At 44.4% G+C, this 22086-nt stretch overlaps 1 protein-coding gene and 1 long non-coding RNA gene across 2 annotated transcripts in view; one reads left to right on the top strand and one right to left on the bottom strand.

Moving 5' to 3' along the window:
• The window catches only part of THSD4 (thrombospondin type 1 domain containing 4), a 572226-nt gene that overhangs the window by 189993 nt on the left and 360147 nt on the right, over positions 1–22086 (bottom strand). The gene's annotated exons all lie outside the window — the stretch shown is intronic.
• The window catches only part of LOC141370033 (uncharacterized), a 36835-nt gene that overhangs the window by 1550 nt on the left and 13199 nt on the right, over positions 1–22086 (top strand). Inside the window, exon 3 of the long non-coding RNA XR_012373715.1 lies at positions 798–1043. This is a non-coding gene — a long non-coding RNA (uncharacterized lncRNA). The remainder of the gene's footprint in view (positions 1–797; positions 1044–22086) is intronic.

Below are 22086 nucleotides of genomic sequence, written 5' to 3'. Positions count from 1 at the left end.
AGATCTTTCATCAGAATAAAGAGTAAAAGGAGCGGATGAGGAAAATTTGTTGCAGCCTTACTTGCAGGTGAGGGTGGATACACCTTAAGTGCTTCCTCTCCAGACCACATGGTCCCCCCTTCCAGTCTCTTTGCCTGCATCAGGAACTGGCTCCCGGAGCATCTGTGATGTTCAGAAATGTATCCAGCAAACATATGAGCTAAACCCCTAAGAATAAATCACCCCCGAGGGCCTTAAACATGCCTCCCTGCCTTAGTAGCTCTGGGCATATTCTAGCCCTGTCATGTATCACTATCCCGTTGCAAACCTATGATCCAAAGTTAAACACAGATTTTTCCAAGTACATCAAAGCAAAAGGGAGGAAAATGTGATGCAAAAGCAGTAAAGAAAAGCATTTCCTCTAGCATGCGTATCCTCTCTGCAACACTGGAGAAAAATTCTCAAAAGGTAACAGTCCCTATCGGAATCTGACGTGCACATTTATTTTTCTGCAACAGCAGAAGGAGAAATGTGCACGCTCCAGGCATCTGTCACCGAGGCCATGCCAACTCCCCAGTGTGGCAACTGTACAGACAACCTCAGAATGAGCTTTTAGAAATGACGGGATTCTTCAAGAAAAGAAGTCTTTCTGTAAGAAAAGGCAAAGCAAGCCTGAAAACGCAATATAAAGCATTACTCTTTGCACACCATAAAAAAACCCGTTCCCTGATCCCTCTTGGTAGATAGAAAAGGAAATATAGTGCTGACAAAAATACAACTTCTGACAAGATATTTTATTTGGCTTACCTCTCCCCCAGGTCTTGCTAACACTGCTGTTTGAACGTGGAGCAATGTTAATATCAGGTAGCTGACAAACATTATTACCCAAAGTTAGAACTACCCTAGAGGAGAACTCCGTCTGCCAAGTGCTAACAGCTAGCAGATGCACTTGTGTCTCGGGATTCCAGCCCTGGAGTTCCGCTAGGCACCGCGCTGGTTCCCTCTGCTCTCCCTCACGGTACTACCCGGAGCTCCGAGCTCAGCCTCTGCTCTGAAGAAAACTGGTAAGCTGATCTCTTCATGTAATAACTTCTCCCGGCTGGGGGAGGGGACAGGAGCCAGCTGGGAGCTGGGGGGCTGCCTTGAACAGAAAGCAGAAAGGGGAGGGACAGAAATCAATGTGGAGTTCTGCATCTGGTCTCATTCATGAAAAGGGCTCCAAGGTAAGCGCTCCGCATGCAGGGGGAAGACCCCTGCTTCATCAGGAGGCAGTGAACTGCAGCAGGATGAGCTCCAGGCTCAGAGCTGGGAGACCTGGGGCCTTCCTAGGCCAGGATCTGCCGCTGACAAGCTATCTGCCCGGGGACGCTGCCAATCCATTCTGGGCTTCAGTTGGTTTTCTTGCTGCTATGGTCAAGGGCCGGGCAGATGACCTCTGGGTTCCCTTTCAGTTCTGACTTGAAGGCTGTAGAACTCTGGGCAGTCAAAGACTGCGTTATCAAGGGCAGCCTTGAAGGGGAAAGAAATCACCAGGGTGCTGTGTGTTTATGCACTGATCATGTGGCATGCATGGATGGGGACCGAAGAAGCCGCTCTATCCCCCCTCTTGCTGCCTCCCTGGGTCACTGTGCCTAAGCAAGAGCTTGAGGAATTCTTGCAGATGATGTAAAAATAAATGATAAGTGGGAGTAAGTGAAGCCCAAGTGCTAGATGGCGCTAGCACAGTGCACTGAAAAGCAGGATGGTTTTCAAGAAATACCTCTGGGTAGAATCAGTTGACCATCAACGTGGGGCTTAGGGACATAGGGAACACGGGAGTGGGCCGGGAAGTGGGTCCTGCAAAAGCCTACAGTCTACTTGAGATGCACCCTAAGTGGCCACCTTATTATGAAATAGCATGACCGATTGTCTAAAATAGGTGGAGAACCCATCAAGTATTAGATTTTGCTTAGGATGGGCTCAAGAAAGCATTCCGAGGCCAAGGAGGGGATGCCTGCATGATGCAGTGGAACAGCCTGGGCCCCGGAACCAGGGAGATGGTTCAAAGCCCAGGTCTGCCACTAATTCCCTGCGGGTCTGTGGGAGAGTATTTAACTCCAGTGAGCCCCGGCTGCCCACCTGTGAAATGGGGAAGGGCCATCTGATGGTTTTGATGACCATCAGTGAGGTCACCAAGGCACAAAACGTGGCATGGTTCCTGACACACAGTAAGTGCCGAAGACATCAGCTTTCCTTCTGATCTGAAATTAATAACGACACTCTGTCCCAGAAAGGAAGTTAATCAGTCCTTGAAAAGTCTCAGGTTGTGGGCATTTTTCTTGCCTTAATGAGGAAACTTTAAACCAACTGTAGTTTGTAACCATCTCAAAATGTTTTTTATCACCAGTCACATGACAATTTACTAGTGGGTTGTTTTTTTGGGGAGGGGCTAGGTGAAGGGGCTTAGAATCCCTTAGAATCCCTTCTTCCAAGGCTAGAAGAGACAGCAAGTTGGAGATAATATCTCCAGCGAGAGGACGGAGTTTCTTCTCTTCCTCCTCCTCCTCTTCTACCTCCTTCTTGTTCATTATTATTATTACTGGTTAGCCTTGGGTCTGCCCTGCTAGCTGGCTGGAGGGGCACTGTCATCTGCTCAACAACATCCCCAGAAATGCAGGCATCGTCTAAGAAAGCCAACTTCCCGAAAGACCAGGGGTTCTTGTCTGGTCCAGCGTTTGGGAAACTTTCTGAAAAGGGCCAGAAAGTATTTTTGGCCTTGCAAACCATATGGTTTCTGTGGCAACTATTCAACCCTGTTGTTGTCACACACAAGCAATCGGAGACAAAATATACACTAACGGGTGGGGCTGCATTCCAAAAAACTTTATTTACAGAAACAGGAAACAGGCCAGATTTGGCCGTAGTTGGCCAGTCTCTGGTATAGGCAACTTCCCAATCGTCCTTCAACCCACTGCAATCTGACTTTTGACCTCTGCTCTCTGACAAGGGCTCTGGAAATGTCTCCGATGACCCTGGTGTCATAAAATGCAGAGACTAATTCATAGGGCTTATCTTATTTGACTTCTCTGTGGCATTAATCACGTCCTCGATTTTTTTTTTAAAGATTTTATTTATTTATTCATGAGAGACAGAGAGAGAGAGAGAGGCTGAGGGAGAAGCAGGCTCCCAAGGAACAGGGAGCCCGATGCGGGACTTGATCCCAGGACCCTGGGATCATGACCTGAGCCGAAGGCAGACGCTTAACCATCTGAGCCACCCGGGCACCCACGTCTTCGATTTTTTAATATTACGGTAAAATATGCACGCCATAAAACGTTACCAGTTTCAACATTTTTACGTGTACAACTCAGTGGCATTAAGTACATCCACAGTGTTGTGCAACCATCACCACCACCCTTTTTCAGAACTTTTTCATCATCTCAAGCAGAAACTCTACATTCATTAAGCAATAACTCCCTGATTCTCCCCTCCCCCACAACCCCTGGTAATCTCTACCCGACTTTCTATCTCTATGAATTTGCCTCCTCTAGGTTCCTCATCAAATTGCAATCATACAATATCTGTCCTTTTGTGTCTGACTTATTCCACTTAGCATAACATTTTCAAGGTTCATCCGTGTCGTACCATGTATCAGTACTTCATTCTTTTTAAGGCTGAGTAATATTCTGTCGTATGTATATACCACATTTTGTTTATCCATTCGTTTGTTGATGGGACACATGGAGTGTTTCCACCTTTTGGCTCTTGTGAATAATGCTGCCATGAACATGAGTGTGCAAGCCCCTGGTTGAGTCCCTGCCTTCGGTTCTTTGGGGCATATACCAAGGAGGGGAATTGCTGTATCATATGGTAATTCTATGTTTGACTTTTTGAGGAACACCCAACTGTTTCCCACAGTGGCCGTATCATGTTGTATTTCCACTAGCAATGCGTGAAGGTTCCAATTTCTCCATATCCTTTCTAATGCTTGTTATTTTCCACTTTTTTGACAATAGCCATCTTCAGGGGTATGAAATCCATGTGTTCCTTTCGGAACCACTCTCTTCCCTTAGCTTCCAGACCACCACACTCTTATTTTCCTTTGCCTCCAATTAGCCAACATTCTTTGAACACCAAGAGCCCAGCATTATTCTAGGAACTTTCCATATAGTGTGTCACATAACCCTGACAACAGCCTTATTAGATTAAAGAGCTTGTTCTGTGTCATACAGCAGGTAGGTGGCAGAGCCAATATTCTGACCCTGGCAGCCTGCTTCTAGGACCTAGCTCCCAATGACTACATGCGCTGTCACCACTTTCTCTGGACATGCTCCAGTCCCCTTGCTACCTCCTGGGCCTATTCCCCTAAATGGTTGTGTTCTACGCCCTCTCTTCTCTCTGTCCCCTCTCCCTGGGTCATATCACTCTCTCACTGGTCCCAACCACTCTTTATATGCCAGTGGCTCTCCACAGCCGTCTACAGCCAGCTCTTCCCCCTGACCCGTCAGCCCATGTATCCAGTTGCCTAATGCATACTTGGATCTCTCAGATGTACCCCAAACTCAACAGTCAACTCCAAGACTGAACTGTTTCCCTGACCTGTGTTCTTCCTGTTATCTCCATCCCAGTGAATGACATCATCACCCATCTCATTTTCAGAGGTTGAAAACTTGAGTGTTATCTTGAGTCCCTACTGCCTCACTTGCTTGTCTAAACCATCACCTGGTCTGATTGAGTTCTTCTAGAGATCTCTGCAACCTGCCCATGGCCTCAGACTCCTGCCCTTGCTCCCCTCCAGGCCTCCACCATCTGTTCTTGACTTTTTATAGCCTGACCTTGTAAGCTCTTCCTCTGGTCTTTCCCCTTCTAGTCTTCTTCCCCACTGCAACCACTGGCATTCTTCTAAAATGTGAATCTAATCAAGTCACTCCTCTGATTCTTTCTTGTTTAACTTTTTATTTTGAAATAATTTTATATTTACAGAGTAGTTGCAAAGATGGTACAGCTCCTTGTAATGATAACATCTTAGCGATTATCTGCACATTTCTGCAGACTAGGGCATTAACACTGGCCCAGAATTAACTAACATAAGGACTTAACTCACATTTTCCCAGTTTTCCCCCAAATGTCCTTTTTCTGTTCCAGGACCCAGGCCACGATCCCATAGTGCATTGAGTCCATGTGACTCCTTAGCCTTTTCTGGTCGGTGACAGTGTTCCACCCTTTGTTTCTCATGACCTTGACACTTTTGAAGAGTACTGGTCAGGAATTTTGTGGAATGTCCCTCAGTTTGGTTTTTACCTGGTGTTTTCTCATGATTAGACTGAAGTTACAGGTTTTGGGGAAGAATACCATAGAGGTGAAGTATCTTTCCCATCACATTGTCAGGGGTACCCTCTATGAACATGACATGCTGGTGACGTTAACCTTGATCGCTTGGTTAAGGTGGTGTCTGCCAGGTTTGCTCACTGTCAAGTTATTTTTCCTTTTCTATACCCTATTCATTAGAAGTGAGTCAGTACGTCCAGTGGAATTAAGCTCCACTTCCTGGAGGGGGGCATATCAAAGTACGTTTGGACAGATGTTAAAACCATCATAATAATTAATACATTTTTGGGGAGAGATACTTTGAGGCTATGCAAATATCCCAGTTCTCAAAGTTTTGCCCACCAATTTAAATATTCATCAGTAGCTCTTGCCTGTAACAATTATTATTGTACTGTTTTAAGTGGTGATTTTCTGTTTCCTTCATGCCTTCTACATTATCTATGAATCAGAAATCACCAGGATGGAAGATTTGTTTCTCCTCCCACCTTTATTAATTCAATAATTTATTTATTCTTCCCTGCATCCTCCATGTCATGTGTCCTTGTGCTCTGGGCCTTCCTGCCTCATGCTAGTCCCTTTCTCTAGAATGTCATTCTCCATCTTCACTGGGTTAGCTCCATCATTCTTTGCCTCTTTGAAAACTCAGCTTGCATTGTTTATAAGCACCAAATACTGGAAACCACCTACATGTTCAGCAGTAAAGACTAGATGAATAATGTTGCTATGAACATGAGTGTGCAAGCTGGGATACTCTACAGCAGTAAAATGAATAAACAAAAGAAAGAAAAAAATGAGCTTGCTTCCTGTGTAATGATACGAAACATCTCCAAGATCTATTATTAAGCGAGAAAAGTAGGATGCACAACGATGTGATTGCCATCCACTATTTGTACATGTATGTTTACGATTGCTCCTATCCTATCAACTATCTGTGGAAGAACACACTAGAGACTAGCAAAAATCGGCTGCCTGCAGGGAGTGGAAGTCAGCAGCTTCAGGGCAGAAATGGGAGGGCAACTGATTACTATGTAGTCACTTAGTCCCACCTGTGAGCATTGAGCACTTGAAATGGGGCTGTTCCAAATTGTGATGTGTTATATGTAAGGTACACTTTATACCCGTTCAAAGACTTGGTACAAAAACAAGGAATGTAAAGCATCTCATTAATAGTTTTTATGCTGATTAGATGATGAAATGATAATTTTATACATATTGGGTTAAATAAAATATAGGATTAAAATTAATTTTCCTTGTTTTGTTTTACTTCTAAAAGATGTGGCTACTAGGAAGATCTAATTTTTTAAATTTTTTATATTTTAAAGATTTTACTTATTTATCTGAGAGAGAGAGAGAGAGAGAGAGCATGAGCAGAGTGAGGGGCAGAGGGAGAAGCAGACTCCCTGCTGAGCAGGGAGCCCAATGTGGGACTCGATCCCGGGACTCCAGGATCATGACCTGAGCCGAAGGCAGATGCTTAACCGACTGAGCCACCCAGGCGCCCCTACAAGGAAGATTTTAAATCACATCCTGTCTTTTATTGGATAGCCCTTCTATAACCTTTTCATACTTACTGAATTGTGAAAGTTGTGTATCAGCTCCTATTCCAAAAGTAAATAAAAGTGAAGTAACAGTAATAATAACAATTAGTGATAAAAATAAATAAATGCACAAATCCCCCTCCTCCCAATGATCTGCTCCCATGTCATCTTTTCTGGGAGTTGCGCCTCGCTAGGCTCCCTGCCAAGCTGAGGGCAGTGCCCCTGGCCTCTGTCCTCAGGCATCTTCTGATGACCTTCAGCACTATATTAGTCCTACTGTACTGTAACTGTTACCTAACATGTCTGCCTTCCTCAACAGAGAGCAAGGCCTTGATGACAGGAGATTGTCTTTTTGTGTTCCCAAGACTCTGCACACGGTCAGCCTTATTCGGTGTCTGCTGAACAGGGAATGGATACAGGGGAGGGTCCAACGGGAAACTCTCGTCAGCTTGTGACAGGAGGTCTTCTGATGGTGCGTCTTCGAAATCCCAAAGGGGAAAATGAAAAGGAGAAATTCTCAGAAGGTACACCCCTCAGGGAAACACAAATAATTTCCAACCTAACTTTTGGGGGACCTAGATAGGGAGAATATAAGTGAGTGGAGGACACGGGAGTATCAAAAAACTGGGAAACAAATGTTTTTCTAAAGCCACACATTTCATGTAAAATGTAATCCCGCACTTCTGTCTTAATAACAACAACAATAGAGTAAACCCATAGCAGGTAGCACCTCTACGGCTATTTTATTTCCCTCAAAAAATGTCTGTCCCTTTATGAAGGAAGAAGTGAGATGTAGCCCTCTCCACAGAGGTATATACTGTATGGTTAAGCTGTTAAAACTATGTTTATTTCCTTAAATATGCTTCCATTGTGGGGAATAGGTGGGAAAAGCCTCTGTCAAGAAGTTGCCGATGGGACTGGGAGCAGAAGCAGGTGTTAGTAATTAACTCTCCCTTTGTGTGGAGCCATTAAATAGCCAAGGGATCGGGAAATGAACAAAGCGAAGATGAAAATGCGTTCTTGGTCCCACTGCCCTTGAACAGACGGAAAGTCACGAGAGCCTAAAACAAAGGGAGTCAGCACATCCTTCCCTTTCTCCGGTGTCTGCCTGAAAGGGGCCAAAGCCTGGCCGTGCGACACCTGTCACCAACAGGGCAGCTGTGTGCTTAGGCTGAGCACCTCTCTGGGTCACTGAAAGGAGGGCTATGCGCCCTGGGTCGGCTTTGAAGTAGAGCCAGGGGCAGGGCCAGAGACTGTCAGGGAGGTACTCGCACAAAGCGCACAGGGCAGGCTCACCCGACGTCTGAGAGCACGTTGGGCATCAGGGCCATTCTTGGGCTGACCATAGTCTTTATTTCACATCTTCACTCCATGGCAGAGGTTCTCACATCGTGGTGCCCGGATCAACATCACCAGGGAACTTGTCAGAAATGCAAACACTGGGGCGCCTGGGTGGCTCAGTCGGTGAAGCGTCTGCCTTTGGCTCAGCGTCCTGGGATTGAGCCCCACGTCGGGCTCCTCACTAAGTGGGGAGCCTGCTTCTCTCTCTGCCTGCCGTTCCCCCTGCTTGTGCTCTCTCTGTCTCCCTTTTTCTTAAATAAATAAATAAAATCGTAAAAAAAAAAAGGAAATGCAAATACTTACTGAATCGGTGGCAGCTGGGGGCCCATGGATCTGTGCCGTAACAAGCCCCACGGAGTCCCACTAAAGTTCGAGACCTCCCCCAAGCCGCAGTTCTCTGTCTAGCAACCCTTAATTCAAGTTGTAGAACTTAAAAATATTATTTTATAAAAACACGTTTTCTTAGCAAATGTGACTACTGGATATTAAAGCATAGTCTAGAGCTGTAATAGTTAAAACAGGGGCAAATACTAGCAAGATAGGAAAGACGGATTATTTCCACAACTGAATATGGAAAGGATTTAATGCGCAGCCAACGAGTAATTTCAAGCCAGCAAGGAAAGGGTGACAAAGGCTGAGAATACCGCTAACCACTTGGCAAGTAAATAGAGTTATTTCCCTGCTTTACAGCATAGGCCAAAAATAAGTGGCAGGTAGATTCAGGATTTTAATGCAAACAATGGAAGTATGAAATCAATACAAGAAAACAGGCCAACGTTTCTATATTCTTGGAGCCAGGAAGGACTTTTAAGCAAGGCTCTAATAAAGGCAGAAATCATAAAGGGAAGGATTTACACACAAATTTTTAGGATTCTGTACATTAAAAATAGCATGAGTGAAATTAAGAGTCAAATACATATTAGAAAATGTATTGATCTTGTTTATTTGCTAAGATATCAGTACCTGTCAGGTGCTGGAACCTGGAGGTGTAGTTATCAGCAAAAGCAGAGTCCATTCCTATCCTCACAGACCTTACTGGCAGGTGCAGGAGACCAACATTAATGAGACCCCAAAAGTAAATCTGAAATTGCAGTGTGGAAAGGGCTGAAGAGGAAAGGTGTATAGGGAGCTAGAGGCCTGTCCTCATTGGGGAAAAGTGGGAAAAATGGAAAAGGTGGGAAAAGTCTCAGAAAGTCCTATTCCATTTTTTGAAGAAAATCAAACCCACGATAAAAGCACTTGCATTAGCAGCAAATGGCTTTCCTGAGGACCCGAGAGGAAGAAGATGCGTGTGGATGGAGAGAGTGAGCAAGTCGGGGCACCCCATAGCATTAGGCTCAAGGCCAAGAGGGGGCTGTTTCCTATTGAAAAATCTGTTTGAAGGACAGAGGCAGCCGGTACATGATTAGATTTGCATTTTGAAAGGCCACTCTGTAATGGAAAAAGGGCTGGAGAGGGGCAAGACTGGAAACTGGGAGACCAGGTAGGAGAGAAAGGCTGTGGGCCAGATGAAAAGGGAGAAGAGCTTAAACCAGGATGGTGGAAAGAAGTGAATAATTTCAATGATAATTTACAACACAGATAATGGAAAAGGGTTTATGCCCATCATGTATTTAAAAAACCCGTATATCAGATAAAGACTGTTTAATAGTGAAAGGCTGGAAGCAATGTAAATACACTATGGTATCTTCAAAAAGTGAAATCTTATCCGGTCGCTCAAAATGACCATGTCACATATTGGTGGATATGGGCACCTTTGGTGTTATATTGTTTTAACACATAAATGGAAGGACAGTCTTTTCAGCAGATGGTGCTGGGATGACTGGATATCCACATGCAAAAGAGTGAAGGTGGACCCTCACCTAACACCACGCACAAAAATTAATTCAGAATGGGTTACAGATTGTGGCAGGCGGGATAGTGAAAACGTTACGTTAGGTGGCAAAGGGGAATTAAGAGGGCAGATGGAATTAAGGTGACTAATCAGATTATTTTGAAAGAGGGAGATTATCTTAGGATACCCGGTGGGCCCAACATAACCCCAAGGGTCCTGAAAGGTGGGGGAGTGAGACCGAGGAGGGAGTGGGAGTGATTCAGTGTGAGACCTCGGTGTGCCACTGCTGGCTTTGGAGATGAAAGGGAGCCGCGAGCCAAAAGAGGCGGGTAGCGTCTAGAACACGGAAGATGTAAGAAGGCAGGGATTCTTCCCTACGGACTCCACAAGGAATGCAGCCTTGTCGACACTTTGATTTTAGCCTAGTGAAACCCATTTCAGACTTCTGACTTCCAGAGCTATAAGAAAATCAATTTGTGTTGGGTTACTGACTCAAATGTGGGAGCTAAAACTATAAAACCCTTAGAAGAAAGCATCAGAGTAACTTCATGACCTTGGGTCATGATGGTTTATTATTTATGACACCAAAAGCACCAGTGTCAAAGGGGAAAAAAATGGGACTTCATCAAAATTGAAGACTTCTGGGGCGCTGGGTGGCTCAGTTGGTTAAGCATCTGTCTTCGGCTCAGGTCGTGATCCCAGGATCCTGGGATCAAGACCCTCATCAGGCTCCCTGTTGAGAGGAGCAGCTCCCCTTCCCCTCTCCCACCACCCCTCTCCTTGCTCATACTCTCTCTTTCTCTCTCTCTCTCAAATAAAGAAAATCTTTAAAAAAATGGAAGACTTCTATGCTGCTAGTGATATCAAGAAAATGAAAAGACAACCCATAAAATGGGAGGAAATATTCACAAATCATATGTCTGATAAGGGACTTATATCCAGAATATATAAAAAATTCTTACAATGTAATAATAAGAAGATAATCCAATTAAAATAGGCAAAGGGACTTGGATAGACATTTCTCCAAAGAAGATACACAAATGGCCAATAAGCACATGAAAAGATGCTCAACATCATTAGTCATTAGGGAAATGAAAATCAAAACCACATTAAACCACTTCATACCCACTGGTCAAAAATATAGGTAATAAAAAATGTTGGTGAGAATATGCAGAAATTGGAACCCTCACGCACTACTGGTGATAATGTAAAATGGTGCATCACTGTGGACCACAGTCGGGCATCTGCAACATAAAGTTAAATGTAGAGTTACCACAATACCCAGAGATTCTGGTCCTATGTATATATCTAAGAGAAATGAAAACATAGGCCCACATAAAAACTGGAACATGGATGCTCATGGCAGCAATATTCATAATAGCCCAAAAGTGGAAACAACTCAAGTGTCCATCACAGGTCGAAAGGATAAATAAAACGTGGTATACCCATACAACGGAGTATAATTCGGCAATAAAGAGACACGATGGCCCTTGAAAATATTATGTGAAGTGAAAGAAGACAGTCACAAAGGACCACTTATTATCCATGTAAATGAAATGTCTGGAGAGACAAATTTATAGAGACAGAAAGTAGACTGGCAGTTTACTGGGCCCAAGATGTGTGATGACGAACGGGGAGGGCATGTGAACGGGTACAGGACTTCTTTTTAGGGGGATGAAAATCTCTGAAAATTAGATCGTGGCATTGGTTGCACAACTCTGAATATACTAAAAATATGGCGTTGTACACTTTTAATGGGTGAATGGTATATGTGAATTATTTCTTAATAAAGCTGTGTTTTAAAAAAGTAGGCCAGGGTGCCTGGGTGGCTCGGTCAGTTAAGGGTCTGACTCTTGGTTTCGGCTCAGGTCGGGATCTCAGGGTCGTGAGATCAGGTCCTGTGTCAGGCACCATGCTCAGCATGGAGTCTGCTTGTCCCTCTGCCTCTGCTCCTCCTCATGCTCTTTCTCTCTCTCTCTCAAATAAATAAATAAAATCTTTAAAAAAATAAAAGAAATAAAAAGTAGGCCATTACTCAGCCATCAAAAAGAATGAAATCTTCCATTTGCAACGACATTGATGGAGCTAGAGGGTATTATGCTAAATGAAATAAGTCAAAGAAAGACAAATACCATATGATTTCACACATATGTGGAATTTAAGAAACAAAACAAATGAACTTAGGGGAAGAGAAGGAAAAATAAAGTAAGATGAAAACAGAAAGGGAGGTAAACCATAAAAGACTCTTAACCCTAGGACAAAAACTGAGGGTTGCTGGAGGGGCGGTGGGTGGGGGTGGGGTAACTGGGTGATGGGCATCCAGGAGGACATTTGTTGTAATGGGCACTGGGTGTTTTATGCAACTGATGAATCACTAAATTCTACCCCTGAAACTAATAATATACTATATGCTAACTAACTTGAATTAAAAAAGAAAAAGTAGGCCATGATATGGCATCCTTAATATAATTCTATTTTGGGTAAACAGAAAGGGTGACTTATCACATTCTTGTTCTTAAAAATTTAGTTATGCTTAAGAAAATTTAATGAGCAGCAGAAAAATAAATATAGTAAGAAAAGCAAAATTATTTTCCTTTGGAAGAAATGGTGACGATAACAAATGGGAAAGCCCATGGAGAGTCAGCTCACAAATGAAGATACACAAAGGCACTATGAAAATGGAATGTGAACAACGATTTAACATCGGTGGTAACCAAAGTATTACAAAAACCAAACAGCCTGATGCCAGGTTCACACGATGCCCTGGGAGATACCTGGTGAAGGACAACCAGCTATACCAGGGGCAGGAGTGCAGGGAAGCAGGCGGTCTGACACAGGGTGGGTGAGAATGAAAAGCCGAGCAGGTGCTCTAGGAGCTGGATGTGCACATGAATCCCCTGGCCGCCTCCGTGAAGAGCCACCCAAGTTTTCTTACCCTGGGCCTCCTTTCCTCCTTCAGTCCCCCACCCCCTTTTCTTTATCTTTTCCCTCTCTTTCCTCTCTCCCTCCTCCTAGCATAGGAGCTGCGTGGGAAGGAAGAGCAGTTAACTTCTGTTAACCTCAGCTTGCTGGAACCAGCAGTGACCTTGGCATTGATTCTAATGGGCCCCCAAGCCACTGAAACAGCCATTCCGATGGCTAGTAATCGGCTCCGCCCGAGCATTCCCCAGCTTGCAGACAGAGCTTGTTCATTTTTTAGCAATAATTTCTACCAGGGGTGTTTTATTTTCTTCTCCCCATAGCAGGGGAGAAAACTATTCAAAGATAACTTGAAGGTGTGGTCAGTAAAATGTGGCAAGAAGAAGTCAATACAAATTGTAAAAGTAGATACCACAACTCAAAGCTCGGCCCTGTAGCTCCAACTGATGTCGGGGTGAGCGGCCAAGGATACTTTACAAGTCTCCGAGGGCGAAAATTCATGTTCCTAAGCATAATTCCAAAGCAAAATCCAATAAACCAAATCATTCAGAAAGAGGTCAAGGTTTCAATAGTTATTGGGTATATTATTTAATATTTATTGTGCCAGGTATTAGGCTGGGAGGTGGACCTGATCCCCATTTAATCCTCAAATCCTGTGGATTATGTATCCCCTCGTTTTATGATTGATGAAGCTGAAGACTGGGAAAAGTAAAACTATTTTCAGTATACTTTGTTTAAGAAAACATAGATTACGTAGGATGCTTTAGAAAAATTTTAGTTTTCTTTTTTTTTTTTTTTTTAGATTTTATTTATTTATTTGACAGAGAGAGACAGCGAGAGAGGGAACACAGGCAGGGGGAGAGGGAGAGGGAGAAGCAGGCTCCCCGCTGAGCAGGGAGCCCGATGTGGGGCTGGATCCCAGGACCCCGGGATCATGACCTGAGCCGAAGGCAGACATTTAACCGACTGAGTCACCCAGGCACCCCCAAAATTTTAGTTTTCTAATTTCTGAACTTCTAATAATTTAGAAAAACAAAATTATCTTTATTTTTTCTGTTTTTACTGAGGTCCCCCTTCCCAGCCCAGCACCTGGCATCGGGAGTGGTTAATCTAATTTAAAACGGAATAAATGTAGTTAATCACTAACCTTGGCTTTCGGCTGAAACTCTTAGGCAAAAAAACAAATAGACTCTGTGCTGACAGAGAACCTTGTTCCATATTTCTTATGGTCAATATACAGTCTATTTTGAACGGATAGACCATGTAGTCAGTTTTTAAGCAATTATGAAATTTGTTTTCCCCCCAGTAACAAAATATAAAATGGTGCTGTCATGTTCAGAAGAATGTCAACGTTCCATCATAAAGGATTTAAAAATTTACCTCTTGTGTCATCAAGATTATTAGTTGAGTAGTGTTATAGCTGTTTAACAGATTAACCCGGAAGTTCTAATGGCTTCATACACAGAGAGTTTCTTTCTTGTTTAGGTCAAGTCCAGATGGCGGAGCAGGTGGTGCTCCACTCCACACGGTTACTTAGGGACCCAGGCTGTCAGAGGGCCTGCCCGCTTCGGCACGTGGTGTCCAGGGTCGCCCTGGACACTGACATCTGTCTGGCAGACGGGGAGGGGAGAAAGTGGAGGATCGCCAGGCCTGGCCACCTTCCATTGGCCACATTCAGCTGCAAGAAGGCGGGGAAATATGACCCAGCTGTGGGCCCAGGCAAAATGAGTCATTGGTTTGGCAACGAACGGAACAGTCTGCCATAGTAGTCAGCATCTTCTGAAGGGGAGAGTTCAGCACTGTTACCTGTATTATGTAAAGTGTGATATATGTTTCTAGTAAGGTGACTCTGGATAGCCCAGACTTACTCCCTGCTATCTAGGATGCTGAATATCTGCTTTCGATCCAGATTCACTCCCTGCCCCTGCTTCATCTAAGACCAGCCAAGAAATCTGATGAATACGCTAAAGAAGCAGGTCTCATCATTCCCATCAGTTGATGTGCAGATATTCCAGAAGCAGAAGCTGAGGCCCAGTGAGAGAGTTATTGCTCATATTGTGGGGTAAAGAGATGCAAGGAAATGAACTTTTATCAAGTGGCTGCTCTAGCTGGCTCTGGACAGACATTATCTTATTTAATTTTAATAACCACGGAGGAAGGAATTTTAATTCCATTCTCCACAATGAGAAGGCTGAGGCTCACAGAATAGGCACCTCTCCCCAGGCTGCACGAGAAGTGGACCCAGTCTAGGTCCTGTCTTAGTCTGTGTACTTTCCAACATGCTCCCTCAGAGCCAGGAGCTCACAGGTGACAGTGTGGGGAACCCGAAATGGGAAGTTCCTGACAACGCCCTCCATGGCAGCTCCCCATGTCCTTCAGGGCCACCACTCTCAGCGTTAAGGGGCCCCATGTACCACAAAAATACCCACAACATAGGGGCCAGGGCACTTGCCTCTAATCCTTATCACTGACCTTGACAAGGTGGAAGGATGAGGGGTGTTTCCAGGTTAGCGGTCCTCCACTTTCAACTTTGGTGGTTTCCACTTTGCAAAGTTGGTTATTTGCCTGACAGCAAGGGATGTTGGAGTTCTTCAGTCTTACTGAAAGCAATTATCCTAGGCTCACGCATAGGAGATATCAGGCAAAATATTATAGTATAAACACAAACACGGGTGGAAATCAACAAAATCTGAATAATCTTAATGAAGAAAAGCAGCAAAATTTGAAGAAAATCTAAAAGAAGAATCATAAATGTGAACTGAAGTGTGTGTGCGTGTGTGTGTACCAGAGCCTAACTGATGTTCTTGGGACTAGATCAGTGGTTTATAACCTTTTTGTGTGTGTCCATAGCACACTTTCAAATACTCAAATTTTTGGCTGCACATTTGAAGGGGCTTAAAGGTAAACACTGATTATGAAAAACAAAGCTTCAGGAAGTTCCAAAGTCTTCCCACAATTGTCACATGATTCACTTTTGCTGCCCTCCGTTTGAGAAAAATTGTTTACCACCCTGAACCACCTGCTTTTTTTTATATTCCCAAGAAGTGTTTGCATATCTCAAGAAATGGCCATTTTCCATAAGGGCTAACTTGATGGGACACCGTGCCTCTTTTTCATGGCACAGAAAAGCGTGCCTCATTCTCTGCCACATCTGATAGACACTGTAAGAGAATCTATTTGAGGCTGAAGCAAAAATACCTTTCATATCCAGAGCAACATTCGGCAGAAGACTTAGGTACCCCTTGTCTGCAAGAACCCATCGCAGGCTCTGGGGATTCACATCGGCTAATCGGAAATGTGTCCAATATAAAAGTCATCACATTTGCACAAGTGGGACCCAAAGCTCCCTTTCTCACACACACACACACACACACACACACAGCTCTTCACCCAGCCTGTAAACATGCCAAGAGAGACTCAAGGTCATGTTCAAGTGCAGCCCCGCTGAAATAGTCTCTTTCAGGGGGAAAAAAAAAAAAAACCCACAACCCACCAAACCCAGCTTTTTTAAAAAAGAATCTCTAACTAGACCTAAGAACAGCGCCATAAAACTGCCAAGAACCACAGCATTTCTGTACTCGGTAGGCCTTTCAGGGACGGTCTCCTAACGAGAAAGAAGTAACTTGAAAATATTCTGCCTGTGCCAGTGATGTGTGATTTAAGAGAGGAAATACTTAGGGGCTTAAGAGACCTTTGCAGGGAGCCGGGAAGCTGGCTGCAAGTTTGAAGACATTTGCATTCCCTGGAATCCAGGCTCATTTATCTCTGGGAACCACCAGGATGTAGAGTCCATAAACTGTGATTTTAGAAGGTCCCTAAGTGAGCAATGAATCAGAACCAAATGAAACTCAGCACAAGTGGGTAGCAATTTATCGTGGCTTTGTCCCCAGTATGTGAGGGAAAATTCAGACATCTGCAGTGACGTGGTGATGGGTCAGTGAAAACACTTCACAATTTGATAATGAATCCAGGAGCAGAATGTGGCTGAACGGGGCTGGCTCTCATTTCCTTGCCTCAATCAATTCAGCTCTATTTCCGGGGTATCTGCAGTGTGCCTGGTGCTAGTAACTCGTGCAGACCCCTGCTCCGGGGTCTCCAGGTCTTGAGGGGATGGGGAGGGTACTGAGTCTGTAGTTAAGGATGCTAAGGCAGAGTTGCAGAGTATCAGATCTCCTCACCAGTGCCCACCGAGGACCGTGGTGTTCTCCTGCACTTATGGGGCCAGAGAGATTTCTCTGCTTCTCAAAAAATCCCCACTGCTTCTGACTTTCCAGCATGATTTAGGACATAGACTTCTGTGTCTGGGTCCCATTTCCTCAGAGTTGGAATGTTCTATCCATGGACTGTGATAATAGTAGTCAGTTATTTCTAACTCATTGTTTGGGAAAACATCCCACTAACACATAAAATCTTTGCATGAAGTTCTTTCTGCATTGTAAATCTGTTCAACTGACTCTCGACCTCGTCTGAGTAAACTTATCCACAGGCACCGTTCAGCCACCATCTCTCTCGATGGCTCTGAACCCAGGCCTGACCTCATCTGGTTCTGTATCCTCCACTGTCTTCTGCATACTTCCATGTCCAAGTCTCATCAACATTTGAAGTCCAAAACATCTATAATTAAATTCAAAATCTGGTGGTTATGAATCTCCATTTTAACATTAGACGGCTTGAAGTCAAATTCTGTTTGCACCACACCCTAGCTGTGTGTCCTTGGGCAAATCACTCAATCTCCATGCGCCTCGTATTCCCCATCTATAAAAATCTGATGATTAATGGTACCAATCCCTTAGGGCTAGCCTGAGAATTAAATGAGCTATTACACGTAAAACAATGTGGTGTGTGATGCATACTGAGAGCTCCGTAGATAGTCACTCTTTTTACTATTCATTACAAAATCGATGTCTAGATTTCTGTCATTGGTGCCAACCGTTCTCTACCTGAGGCAGGGAATGCTAAAGATTGGAGGGTCCAGTGGTGGGGGTTCTGCAATGGTGGGGGTTCGGCTATGCTCTTGGGTGGCCCCTTTCCATCCATGGAGAGGGAGAGCAAGGCAGGCGGGAAAGGTGGTTCTCCCAGATGTAAGGGAAGAAGGGCCCGCAGCTCACCCCCACCCCCTCCTGAGCTCATCATTCATACCACTCTTCCCAGTGTCCTTCTGGCCCCATAAGAATTGCAATCCCCTGGATCTGAGCTGGCATGATGGTTGAAACTTAAATGCCACACGGCCTCAGAAGTGAAATCTTCTCCTGTCTAGAAGAAGCTACCAGTGAAAGAACTCAAACCACAGGACAGTCCCACAGATGATTCAAGTCAAAGAGGTTATGTGTAAGGCTTCCGGTGGCTTCTTCCAACTGCTGCCAGTCCCGTGGCTATCCTTGTTGCTGGCAGTGGTCTGGGAAAACAAACATGGCCTCTAAGAGATCACCTGACTCAAGTTTTCTTCACTCCATACTCCTGGCCCTCACTTACATTTTCTTTTCTCCCTCATCCCTGTCTCAGAGGGTGGGGAATCTAAGAGCAATATTCTCCAGAGGTGTGTGGATCATGGGTCCTTCAGGATAATCTAGGCAGAAGAGGTCCACAGTCGAGTAAGTTTGGGAAAGGCTGTCCCCCAGAAACCTGCCTTTAGAGATGCACAAAATGCATGAGCATGCTGAAGGCTTAGAGAAATCCTGCAGAAGAGAAGCCTGTTTGACCCTGTCTGATGCAGTGCTTCCCAAATGTTGTCTGTCTGTAGGACCATACCCATCCCCCCTCATAATATCCATCGATATTCCGAGATCCAGTATTCTACAGCACACATCTCCAGGAAGCATGTTTTAGAGTCACATTTAAAATGTCTCTTTCTCTCATTCATCACACCAGTTAGTGGCCAAATCCCGGCGAATTCTTTGATCAGATGTCTCCTGATTCCACCTCCTTCTCTTCACTCCCACGGCCTCCACCCTGACCCAGTTGCTCACTTCCTCAGTCCTAGACTAAGGCCTGGGCAGCCAGTGAGCCCAGCATTCCGGCCCTACCCTTGCCATCCCTCTCTCCTTGTCAGACTACCTTCACAATACACCCATGTCATTGTAATGGGCTGAATGATGGTCACCCAAACGATACATCTACAGGGATTAGGAATCCCCAGAACCTGTGAATGTGAGTGATGGGGTTCAGGACGTGCTACCGCAAAATATGGCAACCTGGTAAGTTGAAGATTTTAAGTTAAAGGAACTGGAGACATGGTAGGTATAGGAAAGACTGTCAGATCTTCTCCTGAAACAGGTTATAAGACCCTCATATGAGAGGTGCCCTCCCTATACCCAGAGGAAAGGGGCACCTTTATCCCCAAGACGAAGGAACAGCCACAGCAGTCTGAACAACAGGCCTTGCTAAGCTTCCCCCAGTTCCTCACTCTCAGGCCGCTTTGTCCTGTTCCAGTTTCCCATGACTCTCCACCCTTCATCAAATCAGGTATAAAGACGCTCAAGGGGCGCCTGGGTGGCTCAGTCGGTTAAGCGTCTGCCTTCGGCTCAGGTCATGATCCCAGGGTCCTGGGATCGAGCCCTGCATCGGGCTCCCTGCTCGGCGGGGAGCCTGCTTCTCCCTCTCCCTCTGCCTGCCGCTCCCCCTGCTTGTGCTCACTCTCTCTCTGTCAAATAAATAAATAAAATCTTAAAAACAAAGAATCTCAAGATGAGATCATTTGGGGTTATATGTGTGGGCCCTAAATACAAGGACAAGTGTCCTTACAAGGGATAGAGAGGGGAGATATGGAGAGAAGAGGAGAGGCCAGGTGCACATGGAGGCAGAGATTGCAGTGATGTAGCCACAGCCCAAGGAACATCCGGGGCCACCAGAAGCTGCAAGAGGCAAGGACTGCCTCTCTCCCAAAGCCTTTGGAGGGGGTGCAGCCCTGCTGACACCTTGATTTTGGATGTCTGGTCTTCAGAACAGTCAAAGAATAAATTTCTGTTGTTTTAAGCCACGTTTGCGGCAATTTGTGCAGTCATAGGAAATGGATACAATCATCATGACATCTTTTTAGTCGTCTCCAAAAATGAAGCAACGTGAGCCAGTGCTGATTCCCCTTAAAGTGTTGACTTCTCTGTTCCCATCACATGCCGGATAACAAAGCATGGCCAGCATGGTGGTACATCCATGTGTGAAGGCATAGTGCAAGGGAGGCTTCTAGAACGCTGGCTGCCCTTACTTCAGGTTCCAGACTGGAGTCTGATTAAGTTTCTGGCGAGAAGCCTCCAACTTTGGAGCTTTCTAGATCCTTCTTTTCACCTCCAGATTTACTCCCACCATGCCTCTTCCCTCACTGAATAGCATTTGAAAATAGACATCCATAAACTCTGCCACTGAAAATTTTCAGTCCCACTTAAAGACACGAAAGTGTTAAATCACACATTCCAGGGGATGCACAGAAAGTCAATGAAGATTCTGGGTTTGCTTGTTTTCTTTGCTTGTATTTCTCTTTCCCACATTCATTCATTCATTCATTCATTCTTCAACCAATGTTTATTGTGTGCATGCTATGTGACAACCACTATACCCAGAACTGGTTATGGTTAAGCATGAAATTCTGAATATATCTTTCAATCAATAAGCAACACTTTTTGCTTTCCCAAACACTCAGCCTGAAACTACACATTCCTTTTATTAAAGCCTATGTCCTGGATTTCCTTCACCCTGACTCCTAACCCCATACCTTCCAAGAGAACAATCTTTTACAGGTGGCCTCTATGTGCCTTGGACGAGAGAGGCAGCCCAGAGGACAGTTATGCATTCACTTCCACCAAGACCTTACAGTACAACTTGTTGGCTAATCTAGATAAATACTGGCTGTCAATAATAAATAATAATAAATAAACAGTAATACTAATAAATTTGGGGAGGTGTAAAGCCGTAGACAAAATGTACATCTAACACAAAGAATTTTATTTTAGATGGGAAAAAATGCACTCAAATAGGAATTTAAGGTCCAAGGCCTGGCTCTGCCATTTTCCACTTGGGTGGTCTCTCCGGGTGCCATCACTCCATCCTCAAGAGTAGGCAGGCCTCAATGATTGGCAAAGCCCAAGCCCATGTCAAGTGTAGGACTACATTATTTTAACACCGTGTCAGTGGTGAGGATCTGAAAGTTATGTGAACGTGTTCAAGACTTTAGGCGCCAACTCAAGGCACCAACGTGTTCAAGACTTTAGGCGCCAACTCAAGACACACTTTGTGTGTCTTTGTCACACAAAGAGATACAGACTTGCTCTCCACACAGGTGGCTCCAGCTGCCCCTTACCGATTTCTGGAATAATTCCTTCAAACAAGGAATAATCCCTTAAGAACAAGGATCTTATTTTGTCTGTTTTTTGAGGTCTGTAGGCTGGAACACAATATGTATGCAATACACTTTTGCAAAATAAGTCGACAAAGGTCTACTGTTAATGACCTTTTTCTCCAAGGAGCTCAAAGGAGCATTTAGTGAAAACAAAATCTGATCCACCAGGTGAATCAAAAGAAAACAAACTGATTTACAGGCTAATGAATTCTTTGGGAATACAAATGAAGGACCAAGAGCAACGGACAAGGCCCTTCTCCTTACTCATGGCTACTTGGCAGACACATTCGTGGCCCTTCCACTGGTCCTGCAAGTCTAGGTATTTTCAGGTTGGAGAAACACACACATATGATTAAAAAGTGACTGTGCCAAGATCACTGAGCCTAAGAAAACTGAGATCAGATTACCCACCCAAGTTTTTGGATAGGAACAGATGAATGTCAAAGAAAATATATTTTTAAGAATGATGATATGAATTCAATTAAATATGATGCCTAAAGAATCTTATTTCATTTATTTAAATGATTTCCTTTTAAAAATACTCTGCATATTTGTTTTCTTTTAAAAATCATGGGAAACTAAAATACCTTACCAAAAATTATCCATAATCCCACCACTTTCCTTGTTTAGGGGGGTGTGGAGAATGGGAAAGTAGGTAGCTTTTTAGGTGTTCATTGAGTGGAATTAACAGGGGGGGAAGTATTATCTGAATGGTGACACTGTTAGATTTAATAGAGGACAAGTAAGTAGAGCAATGATTTCTTTCTCTCTATTCACATCATCTTCCCCTTTTCATCCTGCGTTTCCCCCAGGTCCATCACCTTCAGGGTGCTCTCTGA

Source organism: Callorhinus ursinus, unplaced genomic scaffold (genome assembly GCF_003265705.2).
Source record: "Callorhinus ursinus isolate GAN/ISIS: 27379988/994484 unplaced genomic scaffold, GSC_fseal_2.0 scaffold25, whole genome shotgun sequence".
Taxonomy (NCBI): Eukaryota; Metazoa; Chordata; class Mammalia; order Carnivora; family Otariidae; genus Callorhinus; species Callorhinus ursinus.
This window is presented reverse-complemented; position numbering and strand designations above follow the sequence as displayed.